The sequence below is a fragment of the Meriones unguiculatus genome, chromosome 4 (assembly GCF_030254825.1).
Source record: "Meriones unguiculatus strain TT.TT164.6M chromosome 4, Bangor_MerUng_6.1, whole genome shotgun sequence".
NCBI lineage: Eukaryota > Metazoa > Chordata > Mammalia > Rodentia > Muridae > Meriones > Meriones unguiculatus.
Genome location: NC_083352.1, coordinates 15,484,073 through 15,500,401, shown reverse-complemented (window position 1 = coordinate 15,500,401; position 16,329 = coordinate 15,484,073). Strand labels below are relative to the sequence as shown.

Here is a 16,329-nt window from a genome sequence, read left to right as displayed (position 1 = left end):
TTCATAATAAAAGTTGTAGAGATAATTGGACCGGAGGGAACATAGCACAGCAGAATAAAGGCTATCTATGACAAACCCATAGGCGACATCATTATCCTAAGTGGAGAAAAACTGACCCAGTCCCACTAAATCAAGAGAAAGACGTGGGTGTCCGCTTTCCTCATTCCTTCTCAGTAGTTCTTGAAGCCTTTGCTTGAGCAGTAAAAGGAGAGAGGGTTATTAAAGGGATGCAAACAGGAAAAGATGTCACATTATCCCTTTTCTGCAATGCTATGATACTGTACATAAGATATCCCAAAATTTCCATCAGAAAAAATTTCAAAATAATCATCCCTTTCAGGAATGTTTTAAAAAAAATCTATTTAAAAAAAATGTGTTAAGAGATCCTAATGTGCAGCCTGTGCCTGGTCTTCCTGAAGGTTGAGAACAGAAAGAAGATGCACCTGAACTTTCCTGGTGCCCTCTGCGTTGTTTGTTTGTTTGTTTGTTTGTTTGTTTTGTTTTAAGGCATTAAGTAGAGTTGGTTCATAAGCCGAGTTCCTTATTGAAAAATACAAGTCCTCTCTGCCTTCTTCCCGTGGAAAACTTGTCATCTTCCGTAAGCATTTGCTACAGAAGGCATCTGTGGCGGTTCTTTAGGCTACCAAAAAAAAAAAAAAAAAAAAATTGCACAAGCTTGTTTGACACCAGCCCTGTCAAGTGTTCACGATGCTGGGTCCTGAGGGAGGTGAAGGCGATGTGGTCAAACTCCGTGGCCTACCCTGGTCCTGCTCAACTGAGGACATATAAAACTTCCTCTCTGCACAACTCATGGTGGGGTCGTAGGTGTTCGTTTTCGCTTATACTACAGCAGGCAGGCAGAACGGTGAGGCTTTTGTTGAACTCAAGTCAGAAGATGATGTAAAATTGGCTCTGAAAAAAAAAAAAAGACAGGGAAAGCATGGACACTGTTATATGGAGATGTTCAAGTCACACAGAACCGGGATGGATTGGGGGTTGAAGCACGATGGTCCAAACAGTGCTTTCGGTGCCAAGGACGGCTTTGTGAGGCTTCGGGCACTCCCATTTGGATGCAAAAAGGAAGACATCTTTCAGTTCTTCTCAGGGTTGGAAATTGTGCCAAACAGGATCACATTACCTGTGGACCCGGAGGGCATGATTACAGGGGAGGCCTTCGTTCAGTTTGCCTCACAAGAGTTAGCTGAGAAAGCTCTAAGGAAGCACAAGGAAAGACGAGGGCACAGGTATATTGAAGTGTTCAAGAGCAGTCAGGAGGAAGTTAAGTCATACTCAGATCCACCTCTGAAGTTTGTGCAGAGGCCCGGGCCCTCTGACCCGCCTGACAGTGCCAGGAGGTATATTGGCATTGTGAAACAGGCAGGCCTGGATAGGGTGAGGTCTGGTGCCGATAGTACAGGCTAGGGGGGCTGTGAAGAATACAGTGGCCTCAGCGATGGTTGGTCATGGCTTCACCACTGACCTGCTTGGGAGACCTCAGCTACTGTCTCTAGGGAAGGCAGGACCACAGATACGGAGACAGCAAGTCCACAGTGCAGAGCGCCATGAGCCACTGCGTCCCCACAAAGCGACGGAGAGCGGCATTTACAACTTCTCTCCCCTCAGCCCCGTGGGAGTCCCTGATGAGACTGGCCCTGATGGAAGAGGGAGTGACGGAGAAGTTGATGCTGAGTTTGCCGCCCAGGATGATGCAGTGGCAGCTGTGTGGAAAGACAGGGCCAACCCTCAGCACAGATGCATAGAACTCTCCCTAATTCAACAACAGGGGCCTAGCGAGTGGGCTTACAGCAGCATGGTGATGCAGGGCATGGAAGTGTCAGCTGCCCGGGCAACTACAGTAGCCTGGAGAGCCAGTCAGTGAGTGGCTGCTACTGCCGGCTCCAATGGTCAGAACAGCATGGGTGGCTATGATTAGTACTATAGGAACAGTTGAGTGTTTCAATCAAAAATTTCACAGGTAGCCAACAAAGCAGCCAAGAGCAGTCTATGACTCTAGAGGAAGCCCGGGCACCCACTTTGCACCATGAGTGTGTGAAATCTGGGTTTTTAAAAAAATTGCCTCTTCCGTGTTTCTCATGCAAACTTTTCTTCTAGCATGCAACATCAAGCAAACTAAAACCATTTTCTTCCGCTTTTCTCCATTAACATTTTTGGCAGTAAACTTAAGAGTGAGGCTATCTGGGTCAAGCAGTTTTAAGTATGATGAGAGTATCTTGAAGCCCACCACAGTGGACACGCTGGGGACGTGTGCTTTTCTGGAGAACTCAAAGGTGCTAGATCCCTGATGCAAAGAGAAGCATTACTCAGTTCTTCGTTCTAGTTTATACTTTCATTTAAACTCTTTAGGTTAAGTTTAAGTTTTCTAAAAGTTGGTTTTGAGACTTGAGACACAATACTAGTACTGTAGGAATTGGTGAGGCCTTGGCTTAAGCCTTTCTTTGCCCTGTGGTTTCCTTTTGCTCTAAGTGAAACTTGTTAAAGTTTTTTTTAACTAATTTTTTTCTTAAAATAAAGATGTTTTCACACACACAAAAAAAGAGAGCTCTTTATATGCTTTAGATAACATCCTTAGCAGATATATCTTTTGCAAACATTCTCTCCTGGTCTGCAGTTTTCTTATTTTCTTGCTCATACTTTCACAATAGACAGTCTCTGGTTAGAATAAGGGTGACCTTAGAGCAGACAAAAATCAGAAATCTATCACTTTAGGGTGTGGTGGAGGAGCAAAGAAGGGGAATGTGGTGCTTGGTACAGTTGGCCTATGTGGTCATGTTCTGATTCACATGCCCACAATGCATATAGTGCTCAAATGCATGCAGCATTATCTCAGGAGGGTAGTTGGAAACGGCAGCACCGCTTGCCAGGACTTACCTTCCTTCTTTCTGTCCTCTTTACAGTTCACCCGAAGCATCATCAAACTTGAATGACACTTCTTCCAGGTAGCCGTGCTTTTGTATGCTCCCCTCTACTAATCAGGGACTTTCTGTGAATCCTAATGTCTGAGCCCCGACCTTTGCCTACACGAGGGCATATATGCAGTGAAACTGCTAGCATTGGTTCTTGCTGTATCCTGAAGTCTAACACAGCATCTGGCATGTGACCAGTTCTCAGCAAACATTAGATACACGTGTGAAATGCTGGAAGATGATGCAGAGCCCATTATATTATATTACATTGCTAGGGTAACCCTAAGAAAGACCACAAATTGACCACAGAAACTTAAATCACAGAAACTATGGTGTCATGGTTCTGGGGGCTGTAAGTCAGAATTCAAAGTGTCAGCAGGATTCTGCCCCTCTGCAGAATCTAGAAAGGGCTTCCTTCCCACCAGTTACATTGAATAAAGGCCAACTGAAATGACTTTTTCTTGAGACAGCATCTTATTGTGTAGCCCTGGCTAGTCCAGAACTCGCAGAAAACCACATGTGTCTGCCTTCAGAGTGCTAGGATTATAGGGATGCCCCATTACGCCCAGCCCTGACCCTATTTTTGACTCTGTAAGGACCCTAACACTGAGCTCAGGAGAATGCCATGGTTGTGATTACAATTGTTTTATGCAACAGAAAAATCCCAGCCAGACTGATGGTTTAAAGGGAGAGAAAGATATATTCCAATATCACTTTTAAGGGTAAAAGTCCCAATGACGCCCAAACTTCCCAGTAGGTCTGCCTCCTAAATGTTCTACATCCTCCTGGTACTGACAAGCTAAGGATTAAGTCCACATGAATCTTCATGGGATGTTACAAATCCCAGCAGTGGTACCAACATAGGTTCAGACGTGAGGGAATGAGTGTCAAACACGGGCCGTAGCGGTAAAAATTTAAAAAGCAGAGTTCAGGGGTTGTTTGGGAGGAAGACAAAAAAGGATGCTATGAGTCACTGATGATGAGTACATAGTGGCAGTGTTACTTATCTGTGGCCTGTCAGAGGTACCATGTGTCTTCAGCCATTTCCGGACATGCCCCTCCCGGAAAACTCCCTGGTCCTGTCCTGTCTGCCCAGACTCTTCCTCTCCACACTTCTCCATGGAAAGAAAATGCCTCTACCTCTTCACGAACTCTTGCAGGCCCTCCCAGCTCCTAAAAGCTGCAGGCTCACCCCAGGCTGTTTCATAAATGTAAATATGCCCTGGGTGAGAGAAGTATGCATTTCGTCAACTGTGACTTCCCGGTGAAAAACACGTGTGATCAAAGGCAGAGCTAACAGTTGTTTTGAGGTGCAGCACTGTTTGCAGCTAAACAATGGTTTTTGTTGAACCTCTAATGCCCAATGACCCCCAGCTACCACCAAGTTAAATGATGGGAGTAGAAACCCATTTTCATAAAATGGAGCTTGGAGCCAATTAGACTAATGTTCAAAAATTCGGCGGAGTTGAATTCACGTGGGATACAAGTAGAGCGCACATGTGCAATGTGCTCTCAATCTGCCTCTGTGGTTTGGCATACATTGTCAAGAGATAGGAATCTCTAAACAGCCTTCCGCCAGTCGCTTCAGACGCGATAGACCTCCCATCTGAACCTCAGACCAACATGAAAGGACCCTCACCAGCGGCGTCACTCAATCTGCTTGCCTCTCACAACACAAGAAACATAAAAACGCAGCACAGGCAGCTCTTTCATGGGCAAAGGGTTCAGTGTAACCACTAGACATCCGTGGAATCTGTTTCCGGAAACTGGGACACAGGTTGTTCTGGATGGCGGGGTTTAAATGGGGAAGAACAGAGGCTCTCAACTCATACACACTAATAAAATTATCTGGAAAGGCAGCGAAGGCAGGTAGGCTGCTAAATAGATGCTGACTTGAACTTACCAGCAGATGCATAAAAACAAAAAGGCAGTGATTTTCGGAGCCTTGCCCACTGTACATCCTAAAAATACCACAAATACAAACCCGAAAATAGATGTGCTCGGCCCACACGGTTCTGTTGTCTTCTTCGGAAGGGAACAAACAGAAGCAATATTAGATGAAGCAGGGAGGTTGCTTTAGATAGCAGCACAAGCCTGGCCAAGAATGGCAGTTTAAAGCATGCTTAGTACAAGCATGTCTTTTAGTTTGACCTAAACTGTCATGAAAAATATGGGAGGAGGGAATTTGACATTAATAAGACAAAATGTGAGGAGAGGGTAGCTGGAGAGAAGGGAAAAATCTGCAGAGAGGGAAGCTGAAAGCAAGGCTGAAAATAACCCCCAGGCGGACAATGGAACTTGAGGCTGTAATGCAGAAAAGCTAACTTTGTTCTGATACGGAAATTTTTAGTTTCAAATGAAGGGGCAGAAAGAATTCTACAGCAATATTCTGGGCAGGTAATGCTCTCACTGGGGTAACTAGTTCTAAACACCAAACAGTTATGAAAGTCATATGAAAAGGTTGAAGCTTTGGGATCATGAAAACTCATCCATTTAGCCTGAAGACAATGTAATTGGGTTAATACAATGTCTACCACCATTTCTCTCCTCTGCTAACGGGCCTTTATGCTGCCATCCCCCTCATCCAAGAGACCCAGACTCAACCCGCTTCAGGAATACTCAGTATCCCCATTCACAGCCTCTCCCTGTGTTAGACTCCCTGCTCTTCCCTAGCTTATGTGCCTGTCATATCTCAACCACCCTCCTTCTCACATGAACGCGGCTATCGTGTACGTGTTTGTGTTTTGCCTCTACTTTTAGCACCAGCTCTTGGAATTACTCAAAAAAGGAATTCATTCTTTATTTTCAAAAATGTTTCTTGGGCTCGCTGCTAAACAACAAGGAACACCCTAGGGAAGAGGCTGAAAACTCACTCAGAAGGGCGAACAGGATAGACATCCAAAGTAGGAGAAGACAAGGAACAGGATAGGAGCCTTCCACAGGGGACCTCTGAAAGACTCTACCAACCAGTATATAAAAGCAGATGCTGAGACTCTTAGCCAAACTTTGGGCTGAGTGCAGGGAATCCTGTGGAAGAAGAGGAAGATAGACCCAGAGGACAGGAGCTCCACAAGGAGACCAACAGAGCCAAAACATCTGGGCCCAGGGGAGCGGGGAGCCTGCAGAGACTGATACTCCAACCAAGGACCATGCATGGAAAGGACCTAGCCACCCTACTCAGAGGAAGTCCATAGGCTTCTCAGTTTCCAAGTGGGTTCCCTAGTAAGTGGAGCAGGGTCTGTCTCTGACATCAACTCAGTGGTTTTCTTTTTGATCACCTCCTCCTGGAGGTGATCTTGCTAGGCCACAGAGGAAGATGATGCGGCCAGCCTTGATGAGACCTGATAGGCTAGGGTCAAATAGAAGGGAAGGAAGTCCTCCCCTATCAGTGGACTAGGGGAGGGGCATGGCAGGAGTCAAGGGAGGGTGGGAAGGACTGGGAGGAGACAAGGGAGGGGGCTACATCTGGGATACAAAGTTAATAAATTGTAATTAATAAATAAATAATAACATTTTAAAAATGTTTCCTGGGAATATTAGGGACAAAACAGTGTAATAGAAAATATGTACGATTCAAAGAAACTGAACACACGCAAACTGTCAAATTCCAAGAGGAATGAAAGAATGTATTTTCAACAATATAGACTCATATCCTAACTTTGACCCTTAAACTATTAAAGGATATTTTAAACCGTAAGAGAATTAGAAAAAATTTTGAATCTTACATAGGTAGATGAGTTTGAGATCATATCAGAGTTCTGTTATAATCTTGTTTGACTGGAGTTATTAGACTAAGGGGTCAAGAAGTAGGTGGTACAGGAGGCTGTATATATAATTTATTTAGCCTCATTCCTAACATTAGTAGTGAAATGAAGAGTGGGTTAATGGCTGAGCATATCTCCAATAGTATCAAGCAATCAATAATGCTCTGGTTTGGGCCTTGAACATCCACTCATTAAAGGCCTCAGACTCACTGCAACATTATTGAGATGTAGTGGGAGCTTTAAGAGGTGAAGTCTAGTGGCAGGTCTTTAGGCCTTGGGGGTGCAAGCTCAAACAAGTAAGGGGAGACACCATGTCCATTTCCCTCGTATTCGTGGCTTCCTGGCCATGAGGTGAACATTTCTGTTCTCCGAGTACTTTCCGCCATTATCATTCAATGCCATACCAAAGGCCTGAAGTCAATGACATCCCGGGCTAGCTAACCTCCAAACCATAAACCAGACTAACCCCTTTCTGCTTTTCCTCCCATGTGTGCCTACATGCATATGTAGCATGTGCAGGGGCTGCGGCGCACCTGGAGAGGGCAGAAGACAACTTTTAGGAGCTGGTTTTCATCTCCCACTTTGTTTTTGAGACAGGGTCCCTATTTATTTGCTGCCACTGTGCCACCTGCTGCAGAGTAGCTGGCCCATGAGCTTCTCGGTGATTCTCCTGTCCCTGCCTCCCATTACTCCCTAGGAGTGCTTGCATCACAGATACAAACCACACCTCTGGATTTTCATATAGGTTCTGGAAATCTGAACTTAGCTCATCAGATTTGCACGGTAAGTGCTTTTACCCACTGAACCGTCTCTCTCAGCCTCCTAAGTTAAGGTTTCAGATATTTGCTACATGTCAAATCCCCCACTCAACTGCACAGATTTACTGAATGATGTTCCCAAATGCCGTGTACGCCAAGAATGCCAGGCCTTCTCTTGGAGACAAGATCTTCGCAGATATAATCAAGTTAAGCCCGGATTACTGTGGGTTCTAAATCAAATGTTTACTGTTCTTTTCCAGGAAAGAAAAATCTGAAGACACAAAGGAGACATGAGAAAGTAATGTGTGCGAAGACGGAGGCAGAAATACGAACTGGACTGCCACAAACCAAGAAATCCCAAGGGTGTCTGTGTCCAGGCAGGCTGCCCTTGCTCTTAGTCGCTGCACGTTATATAAGACAATGTTCTTTCCACACACACGTTACCTGAGAAACGCCATTTTATAAGCTGCTTTTGATCCCATTTTGAGTGCAGGATTTTTGCAGCTGATGTGCTTACAAAAGCACATCATCTGTCTGGCATCACCAATGAGGCACAGACTGAGAAAAAAATTTACTCCTAAAAGTAAACAGGATTCGACCTTTTAAATGCCTATAAACTTATCAGAGTAAACTAGGATTATCTTACTCACTGTTCTATTTGCTGTGAAGAGACACCACGACCAAGGCAACTCTTATAAAAGAAAGCATTTAGCTGGGCATGGTGGTATACTTCTGTAATCCCGGCACCCAGGGAGGCAGAGGCAGGCAGATCTCTGGGAGTGCAAGGACAGCCTGGTCTACAAAGCAAGACTAGGACAGCCAAGGCTACACAGAGAAACCTTGTCTGGGGGAAAAAAAAAAAAAGCATTTAATTGGGAGCTTGTTTACAGTTTCAGAGGCTTAGTCCATTATCATCATGGCAGGGAGCGTGGCACCATGCAGGCATGGTGCTGGAAAAGTAACTGGGAGCTACATCCTGAGCTGCAAGCAGACAAAGAGAACTGGGCCTGCCATGGGCTTTTGAAACCTCAAATCCCACCCCAGGGACACACTTCCTCCAACAAGGCCACACCTACTCCAACAAGGCCACACCTTTTCAAATAGTACCACTCTCCGATGACTAAGCATTCAAATATATGAGCATATGGGGGCTGTTCTCATTCAAACCACCACAGGGACAATGTGAGCACGTGGACATATTAAAGCATCAGGGAAACCAGGACTAAAGAAACTAAGCAAACTAAGGATGAAAACACCTGAACCCCTTAAATAGACACCTAACTCTGTGATTGCAACGACCTCCATTGACCTGTCATGACTGTGTGTGTGTGTGAGTGTGTGTGTGTGTGTGTGTAAGAGAGAGAGAGGAAGGGAAGGGAAGGGAGGGAGGGAGAGACAGAGACAGAGAGAGTTACAGAGACAGAGAGAGTCCAACTATAGGCAGAGAACTCCCAACTGTCCTACAGGCTTCTGCTTAGCTACAATTCCATTGCTGACATGGTCTACTTCAATTGCTGTCTGCTTGTCCATTTAGACATGCTGGCTTTCTATTCCATGTGTTTGTCCACCGGGACCCGGTCTTACCCTTGGCCTCCCTGCCCTTCCTAATCCTATACCTTGCTTCTGTGGATCAACGGGATCTTGAGGCTCAACTCAAACTTGTGTCCCAGCAGTTTGACTCTGCAGCAGCCATTTCCAGCAGATCTCCAACAGGGACTCTTTGCCCCCCAAGCTCCCCAGAGATGCTCTTTGCATCCCTGTAAAGCTTTTTTTTTTTTTTTTAACTTCTTAGCTTATGCTGCAACCTCTTTAATTCTCTGTAGGACATTCAGTAACACACACACATGCATGCATGCACGCACACGCACACACACATATGCACATGAAGAGATATATTTACTGTGTGATATGTAACATGTGATCTGAGAATATTAGTAGCTAAGATTGGGTCGATTTTTAGAAAGTGTTTCTGGGGATTTATAGGTAGTTGACAGTAACTGGAGAGAGAGGCTCATGAGTAAGACACATACAACCCATATTGCCAAGAATCTATAGACAGTTACTAGTTGCTAAAGGAGGGGCATCAGAAGTGCTGAGAAAGCACTATGCCATAAACACAGATGTGCTCATCTTTTCACAGTGTCAGCGCTTGCTGAATAACAACAGAGTCACAAGGTACAGTGCTTTGACTGGCAACAATTTGTCAGATAAAACCGCCTATGTTGGTAATTGACCAAGACATGGTTGTTTTATTTTAATCTTAATTACTAGTATTAATTCTCTCGTAACATATCACACAGTAAATACTATTATGTGTGCGGTCACAAGAATAAATTTAAGGCTGCGGTACAGAGGTGTTCAGTGCAGGCTGATAGGAACAGAACGTAGTCTCTCAGGGCAAGGCACAGCCTGAAAACCTACAGTTTTACACAATATAGAGTAATGCGATGGCTATTCTTGATTGTCAACTGTTTACATCTGGAATGAACTATAACAGAAGCAGCTGAGTGCACCTGTGAGGGATTTTTCTTAATCAAAACACTTGAAGTGGAAAGACCCACCTTTTTATTTTTATTTTTTTTACTATTAGTTACAGTTTGTTAACTTTGTATCCCTGCTGTATCCCGCTCCCTCTTTCCCTCCCAATCCCACCCTCCCACCCTCATCTCCTCCCTGCCCCTTTCCAAGTCCACTGATAAGGGAGAACCTCCTCCCCTTACATCTGATACTGGTTTATCAGGTGTCTTCAGGACTGGCTGCAAAGTCCTCCTCTGTGGCCTAGAAAGGCTGCTCCTCCCTGGGGGGAGAGGGGGATCAAAGAGCCCACCATCGAGTTCATGTCAGAAACAGTCCCTCTTCAGGGTACCCACTTGGATACTGAGCTACCAAGGGCTACATCTGAGCAGGGGTTCTAGGTTATATCCATACATGGTCCTTGTTTGGAGAAACAGTCTCATAAAAGACCCCTGTGCCCAGATATATTTGGTCCTTGTGGAACTCCTGTCCTCCCCAGGTCGTATTAACCTCACCCCACCCCCCACCCACCCCACCCCCTTTTTTTTTTTTTTTTTTTTTTTTTTTTTTTATTCTCTGCACTCTGCCAAAGGTTTGGTTATGAGTCTCCACATCTGTTTTGATACACTGCTAGGTAGAGTCTTTCAGAGGCCCTCTGTGGTAGGCCCCTGTCCTGTTACTTATTTGCTCCTACATCCAATTCCCCTCCCATTTGTCTTTCTAAGTGAGGATTGATCATCGTACCCTGGGTCCTCTTTCTTGTTTATCTTCTTTAGGTGGATAGATTTCAGTATATTTATCCTATCTTATAGGTCTATATAAGTGAGTATACACCATGTGTGTCTTTCTGCTTTTGGGATACCTCACTCAGGATGATCAATTCTAGGTCCCACCATTTGCCTGCAAATTTCATGATTTCCTCATTTTTAAATGCTGAGTAGTATTCCATTGTGTAAAAGTACCACAATTTCTGTATCCATTCCTCAACTGAGGGACAGCTGGGTTGTTTCCAGGTTCTGGCTATTATGAATAAAGCTGCTACAAACATGGTTGAGCAAAGACCCACCTTTAATCCAGACTTTTGTTTTAAAGTGTAGGTGTGCTCTGTCTGCATGTACACCAGAATGCCAGAAGAGGGCATCAGATCCCTTTATAGATGGCCATGAACTCAGGAATTGAACTCAAGGACCGCTGGAAGAGCAGTTACTGTTCTTAACTGCTGAGCCATCTCACCAGCTCGTAATCCAGATCTTTTGTGGTGGGAAGATCCACACTTAACATGGGTCGCACTTTCTAGTGGCAGCCTATATAAAGGTCGTGGAAGAAGGAAGCACTTGCTCTTTGCTGTCATTCTCACTGGCAATTTTATTCCTCTGCTGACATGAGAGCGTATTTCGTTGGAATTTTGGAATATACTGAAGAGCAGCTGAGACATCCAGCCTCGTGGACTGAACTGGATTCTTGGATTTTTCTATCAGTAGGCAGCCATTACTGAACCAGCTAGACCACAGCCTGTAAACCACCCTAATAAATCTCGTATAGATAGATAGATAGATGATAGAGTTAGATAGATATAGTCATTAGAATAGAGAGAATATGTTAGAACTGATAGAATTATAAAATATTTATACAATATATGTATATGTGTTTATATACATGTATCTACATACCATGGTATACAATGTGTATATATCATGGGTATAGAACTATCCAGTGGAGCTTAGTAGGCTCATCAGTGGATACTCAATTGAAGACAATGACTCCCTCTCCTGATCAAGCATGAATAACCAATGGTTCCCCAGGGAGGGGTAGGGCCCCATGAGCCTGACTGCTGGCAGGTTTAGTCTTGTGCAAGCCCAATGCCTACAAGCACAGCTGCTGTGAGCTCATTATTTCCATGGCTGTGTCTTATTCAGAACGCAGCCTTGTGCAACCCTTCTCCCTGTCACCCAGCTCTTCCACAGTGCCTTCCCAGCCTTCTGGGAGTGGTTAAGTGTTTTGTTTAGGGCTGAGCACTCAGAAGTCACTTATTCTCAGCATCCTGAACAGCCCTGGGTCTCTGAATTCAAGGTCAAGAAGCTTCTCTGATGAAGACTGATAGTTGCATTTTTCTGTAGGTATAAACATTGAGAAGGCAGTTTGAAGGCAAGCTAGCAAAACAACAGAAAATTAATCCAGATGCTTAAGGAAAGGTTACAGAGGGGATTTCTCTGCAGAACGGGAAGTAGGCAGGCAACACCTTTGATTTTCATTCCTTAGAAACCTATCGCTTCTATTACGATATCCATCTCTGTGATTACTGTGTGCATTATAAGGGCTAAGGATGTTGCTTGGCTGCTTTATTGCTTGTTTAGTAAACACATAGTTCAATCCCTAGCAGCCCATAAGCCTGGCACAAGTAGCCTGCACTTGGGAGGTAGACGGAGGACGATCCAAAGTTCAAAGTCATCCTTAACTACATTAGTTGAGGCCAGCATCTGGGATACAGGAGACCCTGTCTCATTATAAGAAATAGATCTTTGTCAATATTTCTGGGTAAGATGGCAGATTAGAAGCCACAACACAGAAACTCAGTGACAGAGAAAAAAATAGTCAAGATAGTAAGCAATAAGTTCTTATTCTGCAGAGGTAAAGGAAATGGGAGAGCCAGGAACTGGAGCCCAGCTGCAACCCCTCTCAAATACAAACCGCATAGCCAAATTAAGCTGCAATCATACTAGACTAGAGTGCTTCAATCCATATTTGTGGCAGACAGAATAATGCCCTCCTCAAGACATATGCACTCTATTTTCTCACGCCTAAAAACATGCTAAGAAAGGGAAAATACAGTGTCTACAGTCTAGGGAAAAAAAAAAACCTGCAAACCATGTGGCTGATGAAAGTCTTTTCTTTAAAATACACAAACCCCCAAATTCAATAAAGAAAAAAACAAGCTGCCGTGGTTTTAGAATGAGTCTTGTCCCTGAGAAATCTATGTGTAAAGATTTGGTCCTCAGTGTATCAAGAAGTGTCATGGAGGGGGAGCTTAGGTTCTTAGGTCAGTAGAGTGGTGCCCTCAAGGTGGATTATAGGACCTCACCTATCCTCTTCATCTGCTTTCCAGGTTTAGATAGATTCTCAGGTTAAGATGGTTGGGTCACAAGCCCCTTGGAGGTCAATACCTTTTCACAGGATTCACCTAAGACCACCAGAAAACAGAGATATTTGCACTACGGATCATAGCAGTAGCAAAATTAGTTATGAAGTAGTAACAAAAATAATTTTATGATTAACAAGAAAGAGGACCCGGAGTAAGATGATCAATCCTCACTTAGAAAGACAAATGGGATGGACAGGGGAAGTAGGAGAAAACAATTAACAGGACAGAAGCCTACCACAGAGGGCCTCTGAAAGACTCTACCTAGCAGTGTATCAAAGCAGATGTGGAGACTCATAACCAAACCTTCGGCAGAGTTCAGGGATTCATACAAAAGAAGGGGGAGTTAGTATGACCTAGAGGACAGGAACTCCACAAGGACCAAATATATCAGGGCACGGAGGCCCTCTATGAGACTGTTTCTCCAACCAAGGACATATAAGGATATAACCTAGAACTCTTACTTGGATGTAGCACATGGTAGCTCAGTAACCAGGTGGGTTTCCCTAGTAAGGCGAACAGGAACTATTTCTGACATGAACTCAATGATTGGCTCCTTTACCTCCCCCCCCAACCCACCCCGAGGGAAGAACAGTCTTGCTAGGCCACAGAGGAGGACATGGCAGCCAGTCCTGAAGATACCTGATAAGCTAGGGTCAGATGGAAGGGGAGGAGGACCTCCCCTAGCAGTGGACTTGGAAAGGGACAGGGAGGAGATGGAGGGGAGGGTGGGGTTGGGAGGGAATGAAGGAGGGGGCTATGGCTGGGATACAAAGTAAATAACCTGTGATTAATATAAAAAATAAAAATAAAAAATAAAATATTTGACCCTTCAAAAAAAATAATTTTATGGTTGGAGGTCACCACAAACATGAGAAACTGTATTAAAGGGTCACAGCATTAGGAAGGTTGAGAACCTCTGCTTTAGAATGCACCATCTAAGCACATTGTAAGGCTAAACGAGAGAAGAGAGCTGAACCAATGCAGCCACCCAATGCTGGACTTGACCTTCCAGAATCATAACTAAAATAAACAGGCCATTACTGCGTAAGAAGCCTCTGCCACGTATTTCAGGGCATTGAGAGAATGCTGACTGCTATACAGATATACCCCCACAAGGTAGAACAGCCACATCACTAGAGAAGAAATAGCCCAGGTAAATAAGGACATGTCAAGATACTCAAAATGACTATTCACAGAAAAATGAAAATCAAAATCACACTTTCAGGCAAAGATGAGGAGCAAGTGGAGATCTCAGACACAACTGGTGGAAATGCACAACTGGAAAACAGTCGAGTAGTTTCACAAAAAGTTAAACCTCTACTCATCACAACTGAGACAGCTATCTGCTCATGAACATTTACTAAAGAGAAATATGTGTTTTGTAGATCATGAAACTAGAAGGGGGATATTTAGAGGGAAGCAAGGGGACTTAGGAAAGTGAGAAATAAGCTGAAGGAATATAAGCAGAGAGGGAACGAAGTGCAGAAACAAAGAAAACTGGCTAGAGAGAAGAAGAGGCACAAGGGAGGATGGTGGGGGAGGGGAACAAACGAGAGCACAGCATAATGACAGCTGTGTATGAAATGCCATGCTAGAGCAAACCTATTAATACGTATGCTAACCTGAACATGTAAACATTCCTAAAGTTTTCAGAGTGGAGGAGTGGAGGGATGGCTCCAGCTAATAAGTGTGCACTGTTTGACTTTATTGGGGTTACTATGATTGCTACCTGACCATGACCAAAAAGTAAGTTGTAAGGGAAAGGGTTTATTTGGCTTATACCTCCGTGTTGTAGTCTATCATTGGAGGAAGCCAGAATAGGAACTCAAGCAGGGCAGGAACCTGGAGGCAGGAGCTGATGCAGAGGTCATACTGCTTACTGGCTTGCTCATCATGGCTTTCTCAGCCTGCTTCCATATAGAATCCAGGACCATCAGCCCAGAATAGCACCAGCCATGATGGGCTGGCCCTCTCCCATCACTCACTAATTAAGAAGATGCCCTACAGTTGGGGACTATGGAGGCATTTGTTTTCAACTGAGGTTCCTTCCTTTCAGATGACACTAGTTCAATGGTTCTCAACCTTCCTAATGCTTTGACTTTTTAATACAGTTTCTCATGTTCTGGTGACCCTCATAATACAATTATTTCACGGCTACTTCATAACTGTAAGTTTTCTACTGTTATGAACCATATGGTAAATATCTGACATGCAGCTTCTATATGTGGTATCAGCCCACAGGTTGAAAACTGCTGCTCTAGTGTGTGTCACATTGACATAAAACTAGCCAGAACTAAGACCTTGCAGAAGATCCACTGTCGGTTCCTAGCATCTACATCACATCAGGAGACTAATAGCCACCTGTAATTCCAGATACAGGAGGATTCCACACCTCTGGCCACACACATACATACAGACACACATAATTTGAAATAATAAAACTGAATCTTAAAACAAATACATCCAGTAGAGAATGATATATACCTGTAATCTTGACACTTGGAAGGCAGAGATGGCGATTGGGGGTTAGCTTGGGCTAAATGAGACCTTTCCTCAAAAATGTAGAATAAAATGTACATCCATACTATGGCTTTTCAGCATTTGAGAGGTGTGCTATAACCCATACAACCAGAGGTTAGGTATCAAGTAAGGGACTAGAGGAGAGGGTGGAGTCCCCAAGGTAGAGAAAATAGAATATATAGTTATGGAGAGACAGGGTACAGACTGGAGTGAGAGAATGAAGTGAGAAGGGATAAATGGGTAAGAAAGGGAATATGGAGAGGGGTCACCCAGACACCTACTACTATAGAAGCTTCCTAAAATATATACTTACATGAAAGAAATCTAAAAAGAGTCACCAAATAATGGGGGATACAAGGCCCCAACGAGGACAGCTTTCCCTACCAACTAAAATATCCAGTGGCGGGAATGGGTTACATCTAACTGAGTTGGTGGCCAAAAAGACCTCATGGAAACCACCAAACATCTCTGGCTATTTCTAAGGCTTGTTTGCTCTCCACACACTGATGGTAAAGTTCTATTGCTGAAGACAATATTTATGTATCTCATTGGACACAGAGAAGCAGAGCTGGTGCCTTTTCCCCTATGGACTAATGTTCCTGGTACTAGAATGTACCCTGTACACTACCAGAGAAAGGTAACCACCAACCTAGCTGCAAACCCTTAAATCTACGATGGTGACCTGCCCCCACGGTATATGGTGGTGCAAT

At 44.2% G+C, this 16,329-nt stretch overlaps 1 pseudogene; it reads left to right on the top strand.

The window, feature by feature from the left end:
• The first annotated feature begins 708 nt into the window (after positions 1-708).
• On the top strand, positions 709-1,933 carry LOC110547343 (heterogeneous nuclear ribonucleoprotein F-like; annotated as a pseudogene).
• Positions 1,934-16,329: the final 14,396 nt, after the last annotated feature.